Source organism: Erpetoichthys calabaricus, chromosome 3 (assembly GCF_900747795.2).
Source record: "Erpetoichthys calabaricus chromosome 3, fErpCal1.3, whole genome shotgun sequence".
Classification (NCBI taxonomy): Eukaryota; Metazoa; Chordata; class Cladistia; order Polypteriformes; family Polypteridae; genus Erpetoichthys; species Erpetoichthys calabaricus.
Genome location: NC_041396.2, coordinates 22648361 through 22663341, shown reverse-complemented (window position 1 = coordinate 22663341; position 14981 = coordinate 22648361). Strand labels below are relative to the sequence as shown.

The 14981-nt window shown below is 43.6% G+C and overlaps 1 protein-coding gene across 2 annotated transcripts in view; it reads left to right on the top strand.

Annotated features, from left to right (window-relative positions):
• The window catches only part of LOC114647822 (uncharacterized), a 1111123-nt gene that overhangs the window by 901839 nt on the left and 194303 nt on the right, over positions 1–14981 (top strand). The gene's annotated exons all lie outside the window — the stretch shown is intronic.

Genomic DNA, 14981 nt, shown 5'->3' with positions numbered 1-14981 from the left:
GCCTCAAGTCTTGTTGAATATGATGCCACAAGCTTGGCACACCTATCCTTGGCCAGTTTCGCCCATTCCTCTTTGCAGCACCTCTCAAGCTCCATCAGGTTGGATGGGAAGCGTCGGTGCACAGCCATTTTAAGATCTCTCCAGAGAAGTTCAATCGGATTCAAGTCTGGGCTCTGGCTGGGCCACTCAAGGACATTCACAGAGTTGTCCTGAAGCCACTCCTTTGATATCTTGGCTGTGTGCTTAGGGTCGTTGTCCTGCTAAAAGATGAACCGTCGCCCCAGTCTGAGGTCAAGAGCGCTCTGGAGCAGGTTTTCATCCTGGATGTCTCTGTACTTTGCTGCAGTCATCTTTCCCTTTATCCTGACTAGTCTCACAGTCCCTGCTGCTGAAAAACATCCCCACAGTATGATGCTGCCACCACCATGCTTCACTGTATGGATGGTATTGGCCTGGTGATGAGCGGTGCCTGGTTTCCTCCAAACGTGACGCCTGGCATTCACACCAACGAGTTCAATCTTTGTCTCATCAGACCAGAGAATTTTCTTTCTCATCATCTGAGAGTCCTTCAGGTGCCTTTTGGCAAACTCCAGGTGGGCTGCCATGTGCCTTTTACTAAGGAGTGACTTCCGTCTGGCCACTCTACCATACAGGCCTGATTGGTGGATTGCTGCAGAGATGGTTGTCCTACTGGAAGGTACTCCACTCTCTACAGAGGACCTCTGGAGCTCTGAAAGAGTGACCATCAGGTTCTTGGTCACCTCCCTGACTAAGGCCCTTCTCCCCCGATCGCTCAGTTTAGATGGCCGGCCAGCTCTAGGAAGAGTCCTGGTGGTTTCGAACTTCTTCCACTTAAGGATGATGGAGGCCACTGTGCTCATTGGGACCTTCAAAGCAGCAGAAATTTTTCTGTAACCTTCCCCAGATTTGTGCCTCGAGACAATCCTGTCTCGGAAGTCTACAGACAATTCCTTTGGCTTCATGATTGGTTTGTACTCTGACATGAACTGTCAACTGCGGGACCTTCTATAGACAGGTGTGTGCCTTTCCAAATCATGTCCAATCAACTGAATTTACCACAGGTGGACTCCAATGAAGCTGCAGAAACATCTCAAGGATGATCAGGGGAAACAGGATGCACCTGAGCTCAATTTTGAGCTTCATGGCAAAGGCTGTGAATACTTATGTACATGGGATTTCTCAATTTTTTTATTTTTAATAAATTTGCAAAAACCTCAAGTAAACTTTTTTCACGTTGTCATTATGGGGTGTTGTGTGTAGAATTCTGAGGAAAAAAGTGAATTTAATTACATTTTGGAATAAGGCTGTAACGTAACAAAATGTGGAAAAAGTGATGCGCTGTGAATACTTTCTGGATGCACTGTATATCGATTCGGTTTAAGTAACACACCACAATTACTAAAGAACTCATTCCCCCCCTGCCAGACACACATATGCAAGTATTTTCTTTTACATCCTTACATCCTTATGTTTGATTGAGGAATGCTACTTTTGAAAGTTAGATCAGCGATATGCTCATTGTGTGCTGAAATTTTTTTCATACTGAAAACAAAAGAATGTGTGGCCAAACTAGAAATGTTCAGCTTGCTTTATATGAACCACCTTTATTCAAGGACTAAGAGGTCAGAGAGTTACCTGGTATCTCTAAATCCGTGTGTGTGGTTTCTGCTATGTTACTTGCCTTGTCTCCTTCTTCTTCTCTCCGCTGCTCTGATTTCAGGATGTATAGACTCCATCCCGTTGATTTGTTTCAGATGTCAATTTGCCCCCAAGGGTTCGAGGCCTGACATTTTCTTTACACTAATGGCAGCCTCTCTTCTCGCTACTTATGATGCGAGTTCGTGACTTCTTCTTATTGACTCGGTGATCATCCATCACGTGTGGCCAGTCTCTTCTGGGCCCATGCACCCGAAGAAAGTGAATCTCCTCTTGCAGCTCTTGGATCAGCTGTATGTTGTTGGTGACTTCAATGTCTCTCCTCCACAGGTGCTCTTTGAGAAACTGAATCTCCTCTTGCATTTCGTGGATGAATTGTATGTTGTCATTGATCTCTGCATCTTTTCGGAACAGTTCGGTGACAAGAAGGAAAATTTCCTCCTCCGTTTTTCTGATGAGCTGAGCCTTGCTGGAGATCTCAACTCCTCTCCTCTCCTGCTGTTCTCGGAGAGTGTGGTTTGTCTTGCGAAGCTCTTGGATGACCTGAACGTTGTGCAGGATCTCCGCATTTCTCCTCTTGCTCTGGTCCTGGAGGACCTGATTTTCCTTAAGTAGCATTTGATTCATCTTTAACTTATCCATGATTTTGCCGTCTCTCTTTTGCTTCTGCTCCTTGAGGACCCTGATTTGTTCTTGGAGCTCTTGAATTAACTGCATGTTCTTCATGATCTCTGCCTCTCTCCATCGCCCCTGCTCACTGAGAATACTGATCTGCTTTAGCAGCACTTGATTGATCTTAAGATTTTCAGTGATCACTGTGTCGTCCAGAAAGTTTTCCATGTCACTCTTTGCATCATCCTGATTGTCAGTTTCTGCATTGTCCTTCTTTTTCCCATCAAAACCACTTTCCATTTTAGACTCTTGATTCTGCTTTGCATCTTCACTCACTGCAGTGTCCTCTTTCTCTTCTTCAGTTTCTTGAACAATGCAATTCTCCATCACAGTTTTCTCGTTCATTCCTCCGTATGGCTTTATTAAAAGTTTGAAAGCCAGGAGGAGGCCACTGATAATCGTAGACGGATGTATTTACCTGTATAGGCCACAGACAGGCAGACAGACTGGTGCCCTGCCCTGATCCATGAAAGTATGAAGAGCTGGGCTCTCAAAAGCTGTTTGTATAGCTTATTGGTTGCTAGGAGATGTTGGAAAAAATACGCGAGATCTGATATGTCATACTGTGATAGTATCAATAATGATAATAATAATAATAATAATAATAATAATAATAATGATAAAAATAATAATAAAAATAATAATAATAAAAAGTTACATTTACAGTGCCTTGCGAAAGTATTCATGCCCTTTGCTGTTTGTCCTGTTTTGTTGAATTGGATTGTTGGGGGGTTAACAGCATTTGATTTACATAACGTGCCTACCACTTTGAAGGTGCAAAATATTCTTATTGTGACATAAACAATAATTAAGACAAAAAACAGACATCCTGAGTGTGCATAAGTATTCACCCCCCAAATCAGTACTTTGTAGAGCCCCCCTTTTGCTGAAATTCCAGCTGCAAGTCCATCCATCCATCCATCCTTTTCCGCTTATCCGAGGTCGGGTCGCGGGGGCAGCAGCTTGAGCAGAGATGCCCAGACTTCCCTCTCCCCAGCCACTTCTTCTAGCTCTTCCCGAGGCGTTCCCAGGCCAGCCAGGAGACATAGTCCCTCCAGCGTGTCCGGGGTCTTCCCTTGGGCCTCCTCCCGGTTGGATGTGTCCGGAACACCTCACCAGGGAGGCGTCCAGGAGGCATCCTGATCAGATGCCCGAGCCACCTCATCTGACTCCTCTCGATGCGGAGGAGCAGCGGCTCTACTCTGAGCCCATCCCGGATGACTGAGCTTCTCACCCTATCTTTAAGGGAGAGCCCAGACACCAGCTGCAAGTCCCTTGTTGAATGTCTCTGTTACACGTGTTGTGTACTCTTGTTATTATTATTTGACAGGAACTATATGGCATATGGCATGGTATATATAGGTATGTGGGCGGCACGGTGATGCAGTGGTAGCGCTGCTGCCTCGCAGTTAGGAGACCTGGGCTCGCATCCTGGGTCCTCCCTACGTGGAGTTTGCATGTTCTCCCCGTGTCTGAGTGGGTTTCCTTTGGGTGCTCCGGTTTCCTCCCACAGTCCAAAGACATGCAAGTTAGGTGCATTGGCGATCCTAAATTGTGCTTGGTGGGTGTGTGTGTGCGCTTGTGCCCTGCGGTGGGCTGGCGCCCTGCCTGGGGTTTGTTTCCTGTCTTGCGCCCTGTATTGGGTGGGTTTGGCTCCAGCAGACCCCCGTGACCCTGTAGTTAGGATATAGCAGGTTGGATAATGGATGGATGGATAGAGGTGTGTACACAGTATACAAGGTGTTTTATTTTTTATTTTTATTTTCATTCCACTTCAACAATTTGGACCATATTGTTAAGTCCATCAAAAAGTGTATATATCACTTTTCCCACTACTCAAGGAGCCACTTCAGCCACCAGAAATTTACAGCATCCACCTAGACCAGGGGTGTCGAACTCCTGACCTGGAGGGCCGCAGTGGCTGCAGGTTTTCATTCTAACCCTTTTCTTGACCAGTGACAGATTTTCACTGCTAATTAACTTCTTATCCCTTCATTTCAATAGCCTTGTTTTTGAGGATTCAGTCCTCTGAATTTATTCCTTTCTTCATTAAATGACAGCCAAACAGAAATGAGATATGAAACGAGCCAACAGATGACCAGCTAAATTGGGATTTCAAACTCCAACCAATTTCACTCCAACCAATCTGTTAATGAGAAGCCGGTTCTCACTGTTAATCAAACCCGTTATTTAATTCAATGGTGTATTGCTGCTCTCATTCTGCCACAGCAGACATTTCCAAAACTGTTGATTTTTCTGTTTTTTCTGAGAACACCATCAAAATGTTTTGGTGACCTTAGAGATCATCCTTACTGAGACTATCACCTTTCTTTATTTTCAGATATTGTTTGATGGGCACAGGTGAGCTGGTCACGTGTTTTGTGTCTCATTATTGTTTGGCTGCTAATTAAGGAAAAAGAGACAACTAAGGAAGCCTGAGTCAAGACTCTCTATTATAAAAAAAATACTGGGCGGAAGACGAGACGTGATCTTCTCAGAAGACACTGCTGTACAGGCTTTTAAATGATGGACGTGCAGCGCGACAAGCAGAACACGCACCTCGACAGCAGCAGCACAAACCCAGTAACTGATCCATCCACTTCTCCTTAAAGTGTGTTCCCCCCCCCCCCCCCCCACTTCACACCGTGTGTGGCAGAGACACGAAGTGGCTGTAGCATAGCGTGCCCTGGTGGGGGCGGGGGGGGGGGATTTGGGGGGCTAGGGAGCGAACGAGATGTGATCATCTAACCTAGCAGTTATTGGAATGCTTATGGCAGACACGCTTCATGTGCTCCCAGCTCTTAAAACAAAGACAAGCAGAACACGCACCAAGCCAGCAGATGATCCGACCGCATCTCCTTAGCATGTGTTCAGCCCCCACTCCCTTCACAATGCGAAAGGCAGAGATGCGAAGTGGCAAAAGGACAGCTGCTGTACAGGCTTGTAAATGATTGACACATAGTGTGACACGCAGAAGACACAGCTCGCCAGCAGCAGCAGCAAGACAGCAGCTGGTCTGACCCCATCTCCTTAGCGTGCGTTCAGCACCCCTTCACAATGCGAGTGTGAACAAAGTTAATTAGCAGCAAAAACTGGTCCCTAATGAAGAAGATGGTTAGAATAAAAACCTGCATCCACTGCGGCCCTCCAGGACCAGAGTTTGACACCCATGACCTAGACAATGTGACGGCAGCCATCAAGGCCGTTCTTAGGTTTTTGGGGGCCCTAGGCATAGAGCGTAGTTAGGGGGCCCCAGAAGAAAGCCCCCCCCCCCCCCCCCCAACCCGGAGCTGAGGATAAAACTGAATTGTGAAGTTGCAAAATGGACCTAAGACAAGAGATTTATGTCCCTGCCACTAGTGTTAAGGCTAGAACCTTCATCTTTGCAAGCATTAAAGTTCAACAGAGCTCCTCTTTGCGAAGCAATAAAAGCCTGTTCAGCGGTTTTTTTCTTACATTTAGCAGAGACAGCCAATAAGTAACATGGGATGATTAGAGACCAGAATAGACAAGGCTGTGATGGCCAATAAAGCCATGACATCAGGGAATACCCTATTCATTTGGAAAGATGCCCAGGGATCTTTTATTTTCATAGCAGGATCCTGTCAATAATGGAGAATCCACTGCATCCACTGAACAGGATCATCTCCAGACAGAGGAGCAGCTTCAGCGACAGACTGCTGTCACCGTCCTGCTCCACTGACAGACTGAGGAGATCGTTCCTCCCCCACACTATGCGACTCTTCAGTTCCACCCGGGGTGGGGGGTGGGGGGGGGTAAACGTTAACATTATACAAAGTTATTGTCTGTCTGTATACCTGCATTGTTATCACTCTTTAATTTAATATAGTTCTTTATCAGTATGCTGCTTCTGGAGTATGTGAATTTCCCCTTGGGATTAATAAAGTATCTATCTATCTATCTATCTATCTATCTATCTATCTATCTATCTATCTATCTATCTATCTATCTATCTATCTATCTATCTATCTATCTATCTATCTATCTATCTATCTATCTATCTATCTATCTATCTATCTATCTATCTATCTATCTATATATCTATCTATCTATCTATCTATCTATCTATCTATCTATCTAGAGAGTAAGGAACTTGGGTTTACGTCTCCTCTGAATTTTTACACTGATCTGGGGTATTGGGATCCACACACGGGCCACAAGACAGTCAGTCGTGATGGCCTCACCAAAACCTCTTTCAGTAGCAACCCAAGCTTTTCAATGATGGTCTCCCATTAGAGTGCTAGCTGCACCCAAATTTGCTAAGTTTTAGGCAATATGGCTGCATTTCAGATCAAGATCAAGATCACCAGGCTCCTAAGCCAACAAAGCTTCTTTTTTTTATTATAATACAGGAATTCGATCCTAGCATGAGATAACATTATCAAATATGCTTAACTAATTCAGAATCATGGGCAACCACAGACTTGTCCCACACAACTGGGCACAAGGCAGGAAAAAATCCTAGACTGTGTATGAGGCCATTGCAGGGTCCTCTCACACACAGCCACCCACCCAGACTCATAGTGACATGGGGTTGATTCAGAGTCCCAATTCATCCCCAAATGCATGATACTAAGCCAGTAGAATGGAAGATAATCGAGAATCCATGAAATTAATACAGAGGGACTTAGCCAGCATACAGGCTTGAACAGTTTCATGGCAGATGAAATTTAAAGTAAGTAAATGTAAAGTTTAACACATAGGAAGTAGAGATGTTACATTTTTTGTAATCTTTTTTTTTATTATATTTAACAAGGTTAAAAACCAAACACCTAATATTGTTTAAGTCCCCCTTGTGCCACCAAAACAGCTCTGACACATCAAGGCATGGACTCCACAAGACCTCTCAGAGTGTCCTGTGATATCTGGCATCAAGATGTTAGCAACAGACCCTTTAAGTCCTGTAATTTGCTAGGTGGGACCTCCATGGATAGGACTTGCTTTCCCAGGACATTCCACAGATGATCGATCAGATTGAGATCTGGGGAATTTGGAGGCCAAGTACACACCTTGAACTATTTGTCACGTTCCTCAAACTATTCTTGAATAATTTTTGCAGTGTGGATGAACACATTATCTGGCTGAAAGAGGACACTGACAAAAGGCAATACCATTGCCATGAAGTGGTGTACGTACAATACAATACAATACAATTTATTTTTGTAAAGCCCAAAATCACGTAAAAAGTGCCACAATGAGCTTTAACAGGCCCTGCCTCTTGACAGCCCCCCAGCCTTGTCTCTCTAAGAAGGCCAGGAAAAACTCCCAAAAAAAAACCTAGTTGGGAAAAATGGAAGAAACCTTAGGAAAGGCGGTTCAAAGTGAGACCCCTTTCCAGGTAGGTTGGCCGTGCAGTGGGTGTGAAAAAGAAGGGGGTCAATACAATACAATACACAGAACAGAACAAATCCTCAATACAGTATAAAAATAAAAATATTACAAGTACGGAGCAGAATTTAACAGTAGATGATATCCCATATCTGCGGTGGGTTGGCACCCTGCCCGGGATTGGTTCCTGCCTTGTGCCCTGTGTTGGCTGGGATTGGCTCTAGCAGATCCCCATGACCCTGTGTTCGGATTGAGCGGGTTGGAAAATGGATGGATGGATGGATGATATCCCATATGATTTGGATTTGTTCAGAGTCCTGGAGACCTGAGCCATCAAGCTACCTCACCCTACTGGCCATTCCACAGCTGAAATAGCACTGGGCCAGCCAATCAGATGAAAGGACCCCTCTTTCCCACGATTCCTGCGATCCTCCATCAGGGATGACTTTTCCTTAGGCAGGCAAAACAACTTGGCAGGTGGGCCGTGGCACCAAGTGCCACATTTGAGTACGGAGAAGAGAAACAGAATAGGTGAGGGTTAGTATCCAATTCTAACTATCATGTTACTTATGTTTTAGTGCTAATGACTAACAACAGAGATGCAGTCTGTACAGTGACTCAGCAGCTCTAGTCAGGGTGTGCTAAACTGAAGTAGTGAGTCTTCAGCTGGGATTTAAAAGCTGAGACTGAAGGGGCATCTCTTATAGGAGCAGGCAGACCAGTCCACAGTTTAGGGGCCCTGTAACTAAAAGCTCGACCTCCCACTGTTATTTTATTAATCCTTGGAATCACAAGCAGACCGGCATCTTGAGATCTTAATGTACGCTTGTGGTGTAGCGGGTCCACAGCTCAAGTCAACAGGGCCAATTGTTAAATAAATAATCGCTGCACTCGCAGCTTAGAGAGGGGGAGTGGTAGTGTGGCTGGAGCGGTTTCTGGGTGAATTCGTGATGCGGGTGGTCCTCGCTTAAGTGCACAGGTGAGGAGTCGTTCGCATCCGTAATTGATGCTGGGATCTGCTGATTGCCACACCTGATCCACGTCCCTGTGATAAATAATAGAAGCACGAGGTGGCTAGGAAATGGGGGGGGCGTGGAGAAAGAAAAAAAAAAGAACGGGAGGTTAATGGAGAAGAAGGAAGCAGGACAGAGAAAGCCAGTGAGAGAGAGAAAGAGAGCGAGCGAGCACAAACTCTCGCTGTTTGCAAGCAGCTGGGAGAGGCAAGCCCGAGTGGGGTGTTTGGTTGGCACCTGAGGGCCGACAGTAGTGGTCACTCCTGCTGAGCACTTGTTTGGAGCAGGAGTGACCGGGAGAAGGTTGGCTCGCCGCAGCCAAGGCGGCGGGAGTCTGGAACTTGGGAAGTGGAAGCCCCAGCGTGAGCGTCCTGGTCGCTGGGGAGCCCAAGTCTCAGTCTGGATGAGTAGAACCGGAGCCAGGGATCAGAAAGGCCACCAGACCAGAGACGTGAAGAAGGTCGCATAGCCTGGATGGGAGAAGCAGTGGAGTCACCAGTAAAAGAAGGCACCGGGCTTTGTTTTAAAAGACTGGTTCCAGCCATTGTTTGAACCTCGGTTTTAAAAGGATTTTTTTTTTCTATTGGGTTTTAACCTCCACCTTTCACCTGTTTTTATGGATTATTTATTTATTAACTTTGATGAACTGCACTTTAATTTGGACACTTTATTTTTGGTTTATTGATTTTAAATAAAAGCACTTTTGCACTTTTTGCACCATCCCCTTGCTTCATTGTTGTGCCTCAATGTCCAGCTCATCTGTGACATTACCGACAGTGTCAGGTTCAGAGCTCCCAGAAGCAAGATGGGAGTTTGGAGCGGAACCCGCAATCATCACAGCGCTCTGGTTTGTAAGTCTTAAACAATCTTTAGATAACATCCACATGAATGACATGCATTCCAGGCAAAACATTTCCCAGAGAATCACACTGCCATCACCAGCTTGCCTTCTTCCCATAGTGCATCCTGCTGCCATCTCTTCTCCAGGTAAACGATGTACATGCATCCGGCTGTCCACATCTTTCTATTATAAAAGAAAATCTTGAGACGAGGCTTTTGCCAAGAGATTTGGTTAAGTCTCACCCTCCTCTCCACCATTTCCGGTTAACGGCCCACACCCACAGTCCTCTCACCTCTCATTCGTGTGAATGCTTTTGTCAGACACAGTTCCTGCGCTCTCAGCTCTTATAAATTTTTACATTTTTCTTACTTTAAGTTTCCAATAAAAGAAGACTTATGTCGAAATCTTATTGACAAATTTCATTCCAAAGGGTTATAAACAGAAGAAATGAGTACACTGTCAATCCTAACACCGAAAAACGATAAAAGTCAAACGAATTAACACAAAAATTGTCAAATGGTTACACGGAAGTGACATGTAAACTTTTAACAGGTGACAAGAAAGGTAATGTAAAGGTAATCTTCCGCGGATAATATTAAACACCAAAGGAGATCTTAATATGCCATTTGTATTAAAATGTTTACAGTTTCCCATTATAGTAGCTTTTGCTATGACAATTAAGAAATCACAGGGACAAACATTCCAAAAAGTTTATTTATTAGAAAGAAAGAAAGAAACGATAATCACTCACGGGCAGTTAAATGTTGCGTTGTCACAATGTAAGTCCAAACACGGAATCAAAATTCAGTGCGATAGTGACAAAAACTTAATTAAAACAATTGTTTTTAGTGAAGATTGACAGGGGTGGCACGGTGGCACAGTGGGTAGCGCTGCTGCATCGCAGTTGGGAGACCTGGGGACCTGGGTTCGCTTCCCGGGTCCTCCCTGCATGGAGTTTGCATGTTCTCCCCGTTTCTGCGTCAGTTTCCTCCCACAGTCCAACGGCATGCAGGTTAGGTGGATTGGCGATTCTAAACTGGCCCGTGGGTGTGTTTTTGTGTGTCCGCGGTGGGTTGGCACCCTGCCCTGGATTGGTTCCTGCCTTGTGCCCTGTGTTGGCTGGGATTGGCTCCAGCAGACCCCCGTGAACCTGTGTTCGGATTCAGCGGGTTGGAAGATGGATGGATGAAGTTTTACAGTAAAGGTGTAAGTTTAAAAAGTATTTGCGTGTTAATTTCAAAGCCATTAATGTATAACGCAATGAATACCTCTAACGCAACATGAAACATAATTTTCTTTCAATTTATTACGTTTAACTATTTTTTACTATGGTTAGTTACTTGCTGTAATGTAACATAGTTAGTTCTATTATGTATATGTAACAATTCCCATGAAAATTAAAATCTGTTTTAATTGTACATCCATTTCCACATACGCAAGCAGCAGAGATGCGAAGTGGCTAGCGCATAGCGCCCAACTGATGGTTGGCGAGTGAAGCAAGTAAGGGGCAGAGCCCCCTAGTGATCTAAAAGAAAATGTGATTCATCAGACTAGGCCACCTTCTTCCATTGGTCCAGTTCTTGCCCTCATATGACCACATTTGGTGGTGGACAGGAATCAGCATGGACATTCTGATCGGTCTGCAGCCTATGCAGCCTCTTACGTAGCAAGCTGTGATGCACTGTGTGTTCTGACACCTTTAATTTAACTCTTAAATATTATTTAGAAAGGATATAGAGATTTTATGGTGTATATCCACCTAACAAGGTTTAGAAAATAAGATTATAACCACTGTCACACACACGTGCCATTAGGAGACAGCTAAAGGGCTTGAGTAAATGTAATACTACATCAGGTCAGGGGGTGGCAGAGTGTGCTGACTGTCTCGCTCAGTTCCTTGCAGACCATTCCCAGGTAATCTCGCCAGTTCCCGGCACCTCTGATGACGTCACTTCCGGCGTCGGCATAGATGACATCATTTCCACCACCAGCCCTTAAAACCACCATCTTACCTCCAAGTATTCAGTTCTGTTTTAGACTCAGTCTTGTGAACATCTCCGTTCCAATAATTTTCAAATTTTTGCAGCCAGGATATAATATACGGGTGGCTGCCTCAAACCTTTATAATGTCTGGGGAGTATTTCTTCTCACGCCACTCAAAACATCTGATGTTAACCTGGAGGCTATCAACTACAAACTTACTGAATTTGCTAGTTGTGTAAATTGGTCGTGTTGGAGAAAAATGTGAACAATATCAAAATAATTTTGAAAAATAATTGGGCTTTGAGGAAAGATTACTCTAATTTTTGGCTTTGACCTTGGCCTGTTCTGTGCCAACCTACCCGGTAAAGGGGTCTCTTCCTTTTTGATTTTTGTCCTCGGTCTTTGTTTGGACAGAGCACCAGAGCAGGTGAGCACTGGTCAGGTTTTGGATATTTTGACGCCTGCAGCCCTTTTTTGTCATTTTGTATGCAATAAGTCACAACACCTTCTTCTTCCCGGGGAGCGTGGCAATAACCTGAGCGTTCAGGATGATAAGCCTTCCTCCTACAGATCCATAATATTTACTGCCAGTTGCAACAGAAATTATCACACATAAGAGGGATTCTTTTGTACATGCTTCATGTTTATTAAGATTATCCAAAAGAACACACCATACACTTTGTAACTACCCAGAGAAATGAGGTATGAAAAATGAGATCTCCTTAATATCTTTTTGCTTTCTCCTAGAAAATAATGAGATCAGAAAGAAGTAAAATGGAGACATGTTCTTTTGTCTCCTACTTATCATATTTTTCACCTGAGACAAAATACCCCGGGATCCTCACAAGTGTCTCCTCCCGAGTCTCAGCAAAGTCACACTAAGGGCTCAGATTTTCCAAGTAGTGTCTTAACATGATTGTTTGAAGTTTGAAAATATTTGCATTGTCTGCTCAGTAGCATATGGTGAAATGTATGGGCAGTTGTTTGTGCCAATAAAACACTTCACTATGATTACAAAACTATAGTGCTTGCTTCTGGGTAATACTATTAGTTGGTCTAATTTATATTTCTATACTCCAATTAGATCATACTCATTCTAGAAGAAAAGGCGTGCAGTGTGGCCTAGTGGTTAACACTTTGGGTTTCAAACTGCAAAGTTATGAGTTCAGATCCCACCGCTGACACCATGTAGCCAAGTCACTTCACCCATTTGTGCTCCAATAGGAAAAATAAAAGAAATGTAACCAATGAAATCTCAAATGTTATAAGTCAGCTTGGATAAATATATCAGTCCAATAATAAGTAAAGGTTAAGGAGACTTGAAAGAGGTTAAAAGAAGACTAGAACTCCCATAACACCCTTTACAAACCAAATTCTCAATTTTGACTCCTTTTACCTCTGTTGTATCTCATGGCTCCTTTCTATCTAAAGCTATTTCTCCTCAGCAATTTTAGGAGAAACATCTGTAACAAAGTTGTTCCTTAAATTAAATATAAATGTGAATCTCTTTAAAATCTCATGAGCCATCAAAAATCAACGTTTGAGCAGTAACATTGTCCTATGGGTAGCTGGTATAGTAAAGAGGTCTACAGCAATGGTACTTTTAACTCAAAGCATGCAATGTAAATGGCAGGAAAATGAGAAAATCAAATTCATGGCAAACATCATAACACAAGTGATGCTGTGGCTTGTGAGTGTAACACTGCTGACGGTTAAATTATAGTCTTCTCCTTAAGAAATGTTACATTAAGCTTTGAATGAACTGTTCAATCCCTCTCTCTGTAGGAACATTCAGGGCAGATGGCATGGAGAGAACAAGCAACAGCATTTTTTCATGCATGGAGTCCATCCTCACCTCCTCTTCAAACTTTCTGACATCATCATCGGACTTGCATTGCCTGTGCCTGCAATTTCTAATCTGATCTTCTACAGTTGGTGCAGGGATACCATGTGCAGTTATCAGTTCCATTGCATATTCATAGAAGAGAGAGAAAAAAAATAAGTCAGAATTACCATTTGTCTTTTTTGATTTTCAACACGTGGCCCCCTTAAGGAGCCATTAGGGACAGTCACTCAGTCGTCGAGCTACTGGATGTCAGTTGTGTGTTTTTAATGAGCTTCACTTAATGTGTTTTTGTTTTAAAGGGGTCTCTGAAACTATCAGGGTTGTACTGGGCCTCTGTCACTGGCTTTAGTTGTATTTTATTGTTTGTTTAATTTTTTTCTGAATTGTGTTTTCAGTTTTGCTAATTTCTTTATATTAGTTCCTGTATTATTTAATTTTTTTCCTTTCTCCCTTTAAATTGAGACTAGATAGATAGATAGATAGATAGATAGATAGATAGATAGATAGATAGATAGATAGATAGATAGATAGATAGATAGATAGATAGATAGATAGATAGATAGATAGATACTTTATTAATCCCAATGGGAAATTCACATTCTTCAGCAGCAGCATACTGATACAATAAATAATATTAAATTAAAGAATGATAATAATGCAGGTGAAAAACAGACAATAACTTTGTATAATGTTGAATGTTAACGTTTACCCCCACGGGTGGAATTGAAGAGTTGCATAGTTTGGGGGAGAAACGATCTCCTCAATCTGTCAGTGGAGATAGATAGATTAGATCAGATAGATAGATATGAAAGGCACCATATAATAGATAGATGGATAGATATGAAAGGCACTATATAATAGATAGATAGATAGATTAATCCCAAGGGGAAATTCATATACTCCAGCAGCAGCATACTGAAAAACAAACAATATTAAATTAAAGATTGATAACAATGCAGGTATACAAACAGACAGTAACTTTGAATAGTGTTAATGTTTATCCTCCCCAGGTGGAATTGAAGAGTCACATAGTGTGGGGGAGGAACGATCTCCTCAGTCTGTCAGTGGAGCAGGATGGTGACAGCAGTCTGTCACTGAAGCTGCTCCTCTGTCTGGAGATGATCCTGTTCAGTGGATGCAGTGGATTCTCCATGATTGACAGGAGTCTGCTCAGCGCCCGTCACACTGCCACGGATGTCAAACTGTCCAGCTCCGTGCCTACAATAGGGCCTGCCTTCCTCACCAGTTTGTCCAGGCGTGAGGCGTCCCTCTTCTTTATGCTGCCTCCCCAGCACACCACCGTGTAGAAGAGGGCGCTCGCCACAACCGTCTGATAGAACATCTACAGCATCTTATTGCAGATGTTGAAGGACGCCAGCCTTCTAAGGAAGTATAACCGGCTCTGTCCTCTCTTGCACAGAGCATCAGGGACCCAATGAGTCTGGATTGCGATTGTTGGGGCAGCAACCTTAGACCCCCATATTTAAGGATCCTCGTTACTCAGCTTCTTCACTGGGGCATTGAGTTTGAGTTCTTCTTTCCTTGGGACTTCCCTTCTATGAGTTTAGCCAGATTCTTGAAAAAGTAAACAGTTTTGTTT